Below are 6,572 nucleotides of genomic sequence, written 5' to 3'. Positions count from 1 at the left end.
GTGTTCACTTTGCGGTTTAAATTACATATTAACTTTATTAATGGAGTCATTACGGTCGCGGCGATACCACATATGTGTACTTTTTTATTTTTTTTACACTTTTACTAAATAAAACCACTTTTTATGGAAAAAAATGGTTTTATTTATTTTTTTACTGTACTTTTTATTAATAATCTTTATTTCACTTTGATGACTGATTTTATTAGTCCCACTAGGGGACTTTACTGTGCGATGTTCCGATCGCTGCTATAATGCTCTGGTATACTTCGTATACCAGAGCATTATTGCCTGTCAGTGTAAATCTGACAGGCAATCTGTTAGGACGTGCCTCCGGCGCGTCCTAACAGGCATATGTCCAGGGCAGACCTGGGGGCTTTTATCAGTCCCCCGGCTGCCATGACACCCCATCGGAGTCCCGCGATTGCATTCGCGGGCCGCCGATGGGTGAGAGAGGGAGCGCACTCCCTCTGTAAACAAAGTTAAATGCCGCGGTCGCTATTGACGGCGGCATTTAACGGGTTAAACGGCCGCGATCGAAGTAAACTTCGATCGCGGGCGTTGGAGCAGGAGCTCAGCTGTCATCAGACAGCAGAGCCCCGGCTCCTGCCTACACGGGAGACCCGTGCAGGACTTAGACTAGGCTGACGTGAAAAGGCGTCAGCCTAGCCTAAAGCCCAGTAGTTTATCACGTTAAAAGGCGTATTAGTGGTCACTAAGGGGTTAAACAAAGATCTATCAATATGCATCAGTTTTGAAATAAATGATGTGTAATGTGAATGTACAGGGTGAGGCACGTAGTAGAAAACGCACAGGGCATACAGTAGTGAGCAGGTGCGCCAGGTAATGGATTTCTCAGTAGGTACCCAGGTAGCTACGTGGTCTGAGGTGTTGGACCGCCCGTTTTGCCTGCATTTGTCTGACAGTGTCAAAGAGGTGCCGGGGTGCTAATCTTGTAGAGGAAAAGACATATGAGGGGGGGTGAATGGACAGTTAATGTGCATTTCCAATATGTGAATGGATATGGGAGTTTTAAAAAACATATGATGTTAAGACAACCCTTTTATTGCAGATGAGGTGGAGGCTTTAACCCCTTACCGACATTTGACATACCTTTACATCATAATCAATAAGGAGGGGTTTGGACCGGGCTGATCCCACTCCCTATGCCGCGGGTGTCAGCTATGTGTATTACAGCTCATCTCTAATGGCCTGGATCAAAGATAACTCCTATCCCGGCCATACAACTGCTAAAATGCTGCGGCCAATAGCAACTGTGGTATCTAATTTAGATGTCCTCCATCGCCCCTCCCCTCTGCAACACTATTGTTAGATGCCGATGGTTGTCATGGCAACTTGGGGGCTTAATGAAGGAACCAAGTTCTGCCATATTTGGATGCCATTGCAAGTAATGTAATAATAATAATTTTAAAAAAACATAATTGGTATCGCTGCATCAGTAAAAGTCTGAACTATCTAAACTAACTAAAACATCTGGAAAAAGTCTATAACAGAATTTCTATTCTTGGTGCTTTTAATTCCCCCCAAAAAATGGAATAATAAGTGATCATAGAGTAGTATGTACCTTAAAATGGTACCAATAAAAACGATAGCTTGCTCCACAGAAAACAAACCCTTAAATCGTATTGACCCGTAGAATAAAGTTAACATGTCATTTCTACCGCAGGGTGAACACCATAAAAACAAAACCCAAAAAACAATGGAGGAATCGCTGTGTTTTTCTATTCCACCCCACAAAGAATTTTCTTTTCAATTCTTCAGTACATTGTATGGTAGAATAATTAGTGACTTTAAAAAGTACAACTCGTCCCGCCCAAAAATCCTGACAGAAAAATATAAAAGTTGTGACTTTTGGAATGCGGGGAGAAAAAAAATGAAAAATTTGCATTGAAATCAATGAGTTGCAGAAAACACAGGACCACATTTGAAGAGGCTCTGTCACCAGCTTATAAGTGCCCTATCTTCTACCTAATCTGATCGGCGCTGTAATGTAGATAACAACAGTGGTTTTTATTTTGAAAAACAATCATTTTTGAGCAAGTTATGAACAATTTCAGGTTGATGCTAATTCGTTTCTTAATGACCAACTGGGCGTTTTTTTACTTTTTACCAAGTGGGCGTTGTAAAGAGAAGAGTATGACGCTGACCAATCAGTGTCATACACTTCTTTTTATTCATGTTTAGCTGTACTCACTGCACAGCATGATCTCACAAGATCACTCTGTGCTGTCACTTACTCCCACCTTAACTTTACCAAAGTGTCTTGAGAATGAATAGACATCACCTCCAGCCAGGACGCGATGTCTATTCACACTCCCGACACTTTGATAAAGTTTCCCTGGGACTTACTCACAGCACAACGTGATCTCACGCTGTGCTGTGAGTAAGTCCCACACAAACTTTACTATAATTACTGTTTGCGCAGTTCACCACTTTTTTTTTTTAGTGTGCAGAGATATGGACAGGGTTACTTTTAAGATGTATTTATAAAATGTAACTCTTAAAATAGTAGCAAAAAAGTTGCAACTGCTCACCATCAGCATGGTGGCAAGAAATGTAAGCCACTAATTGAAACCAAAACCACCACAAAACTCCAAAAACCTGTCGCAAACAATAATGACACAGAATAAGCCAATATTGATACATGTTGACCATAGTATGGATGGCCACCTCTACCGTAAAAATGGTTACCAGACCCAGTCATTTTGGTGAGGCTCCAACCTCATAGATCTCCATGTGACATGTCATAAATGTTAATTCTGTGAAAATCCCATTTTTGTAGTCACTTAATGTTAACAGTCTTTGCCAAGAAGAAAACTGTATTTGAAAAATATATTCTCTGAATATATTCTATGACTCCATTAAGACATATCTTCATGTTCATTTCTACAGACACTTCTTATAATGATCTGTTCTATTCAAGATATTGTCAACATAATAGAAGTGTGTCTCTTTATCTACTGCTGTACTAAGAAGCATTAGTGATCCCAGAGGCACAAGCATGATTGCTAGAGGCACAATGAAAGCATCCAGGCCTGACACTTCCCTGGTCCATGCTCCCAAATGTCACTGTAATGAGCGCTTGCAAATGCATTTGCTGGCACAGGCTGCATATATTCTGGCTGGATTGCCCTATGTTTTACTCTCTTTAACAGAACATGACACTGCTCAGCAAGTTGCACTTGCTGTATAAACAACAGAGATGTCTCTTATCTCATGGCCTTCAGAGGGAAAGCTGGTTGTTATTATATAGCACAGATCTAGTTACATGATCTGTTAGAATGTCCCATTATATTTGTCACATATGGTTATTATCTTGTATACTTTTTGATCTCATTTGAAAACATTTTTAAACATTTTTAACTACCAAATTAAAAAAATCTGTGGATGGCTTCTCCGTACAAATGTTCCAGGTGTCTATCCCTATTTACATAAAATAATGTTCAGGTCATCAGTGGCGTCCCAGAGGTCCTAGCAATATGCCATCACTACTTATCATTGCAATACCCGCTTAAGTCCCTTCTACCATACAGATCCAGATTCATAGCTGTAATTATTTTCTGAAGTACAGCTTCCTCTTTCACCCACATTTTTTGTGTGCGGCGGGTTTGTTAGAAAAATTACCCAAGTCAAGTAAATAGGCTCAAGGAGCAATACGTATTCTAACTGTACACCAAATGTAGTTCAGGACTAATGGCATGCTTGTACATGGACAAAAAGCACAGAGTTACGTTAATACATTTATTAACATTTATCTCGTTGTGCTTATGAGATCATCTACAGGGAAGGGCTGCGATTGACATTTGCTACCTCTAGGCAACGAGTGGGAACAGAGAAAAGGCAGTAATGCTTTGGAATACATAGGTATTCCAGTGCATTATGATAAAAATGTATTTAAAAAATCCTGTTGTAGGCAAAAAAAAACAAAATACTTTTAATATAGTAGTTAGTGGGGTAAAAAATGCGTAAAAAAGAACAAAAATACACATATTAGGTATCCCCATAAGTGGTCCAACTCGTACAATAAATGTAACAAGTAATTTAGAGTTGTCAGAGAATGATGTAAAAAAGAAAAGCAAAAAAAAACAACAAAAAACCAAGGGCAGTATTGATTTTTTTAGCATTATGCTTAAGAAAAAATTAATTAACTATGTTTTTTGGATTGTAGGAGGAAACCGGAGTATCCAGAGAAAACCCACACAAACACGAGGAGAACTCAGGCTACAAATTAAAGGGTAACTAAACGCTCAACAAACTTCTGACATGGTGACATGTCAGAAGTTTTGATTAGTGGGGCCCGAGCACGGAGACCAAAACCAATCGCTAAAACGAAGTGGCAGAAGTGCTCGTCGCTTCGTGTCTGTCTGGCTTTTTCAGGAAAGCCGATTATCGGAGTACCGGCTCATAGACTTTCTATTGAGCCCGTACTCCGATACACTGATTTCCGGAAAACGGCAAACAGAAACTAAGCGGCTGAGCGCTCATACGAGTGTTTCTGCTGCTTTGTTAAAGCGATTGGTAGGGGTCTCAGTGCTCGGACCCCTACCAATCAAAAGTTTGTCGAACGTTTAGTTACCCTTTAAGCAGAACACATACACCCAACAGTCCACACACCCAGAAATACTGATGCTGCCACCACTTTTTGAATACGGCCTGTATTTCCCAAAAGCATACTCACAACGTACTCATTGGTGACAACTGCACTCTAAAAGTCGATAGGTAACACGGACAAGCCACAACTTATATATACTCAACAGAGATACTATGGGGTTCTTTAGGGCAACAAGGCAAAACTATTAAAGGTTTAATTCAATGGTAATGTGCTTAAATGGTCACTAACTTTTCTTTTTTTATTTATAATTGTATTTTATTAGAAAGAATAGAAAATTGTACATAAAAAAAATGCATATTGCTTTCTTACCCTAAAGCCACCCCCAACCCATTACTATCCACAAGGAGAGAGGAGGATGGAGAGAAAAGGGTAACAAGTTTATATTTAAGGAGGTCTGACCTATTCGGTGTTTTAAGAAATTGAACCCAACTGGTTGTTCTTTTCTATCTATTTGGACCAGATTAGTTGAAACTTAATGTTTTACTTTCTATTGTTATATATTGTTTTTACGAACATTATTGAGATTGAAAATGTTCCTCTCCATGCAATAACTGATGGTTCATTTGGAGACATCCCTACTTGCAATACAGTTCTAGCAATCATCAGTATCCTACTTATAGCTATAATAACATTCTTAGCGCCTTTTAGTTTTTGTCGGCTTTCCAAGTTAAATATAATAGGATTTAGAGGAACCTCCACAAGGAACATATGCTTAAGATCAGTGATAACCCAGTGCCAGTATCTTTAGAGTCTTGGGCATCCCTAATAAAGATGCAATAAATTGGCATGCTTCAATGAACATTTGGGGCAGTGTGGAGAATTTCTATCCCCTATCTTGCACAGCTTGTCTGGGTAATACTCTACCTATTAGTGATGAACCACTGAGAGATTTTAGAATATAGTTAAAAGACATGTCTGAGATAGTCCCAAGTACCATTTTCTATTGATCTTTCCCCAATTCTCCAATATCGGACTGCCACTTCTCCCTAGATGGTAACGGGCTATCCATGACAATCTTCATATGTAAATAGTTGTCTAGTTTAGAAGTTAGTTGTGGGAGAGAGAGTTTGTCCTTAATACTCCTGGACATGACGCCGTACTCCTCTGGTCTAGATACATAGACGACATTCTATTTATCTGGCAGGGCTCCACTGAACATCTGGAATCTTTTCTTTCATCTTTGAACGATAACAATTTAAACATCAGGCTTACTTGGAAGTTTAGTCGGTCATGTGTGGAATTTCTTGATGTCTTGATATCGAAGGATGTTGACAATATTGTCTCTACAGACATTTTTAGGAAGGAAAGCGCGACCAATGCACTTCTCCATGCCACTTCCTCCCATTACACAAAGGTCAAGAGGGCTATTTCAACAGGCTAATTTTTAAGCTCGGCGTATCTGTTCTAATATGAATAAATTTGAATATCAAGCTTCAGATATGTCAGCACGTTTTCATGATCGTGGATATAATCAGAGAGATATAAGACGTGGGTATCTCAGAGCTAAACAAACACCACGTGAGGGATTACTGGTGAGTAAACCTAAGTCTAAAGAAGTTTTTGATCCTAATGTCAGGTTTATTACTACCTTTAACTCTCAATGGGGTGAAATTCGTAAAATTATGCAGAAGCATTCTAACGTGCTCCTCACGGATCTCAATCTAGCCACCTGCCTGTCTAAATATCCCTTTATTACTTGGAGGAGATCCAAAAATCTGCGTGATCTTTTGACCTTTAGTCATTATATTTCTAAGACTCAAATGAGCCCTTTTGGTAGTAGAGGTCCACCTTGGGGATCATTTAATTGTGGCAGCTGTGCTGCCTGCAAATTTATCATACGCTCATCCACCTTCTACGATTCCAAAAAAGATCGGGAATACAAGATTGTGTTCAATATAACCTGTAAAACGGAGGCTGTGATTTAATTTGCAACATGCCCCAG

This window comes from Rhinoderma darwinii, chromosome 3 (genome assembly GCF_050947455.1).
Source record: "Rhinoderma darwinii isolate aRhiDar2 chromosome 3, aRhiDar2.hap1, whole genome shotgun sequence".
NCBI classification, from domain to species: Eukaryota; Metazoa; Chordata; class Amphibia; order Anura; family Rhinodermatidae; genus Rhinoderma; species Rhinoderma darwinii.
The sequence above is the reverse complement of the archived record's forward strand: the minus strand, read 5'-3'. Positions refer to the sequence as shown.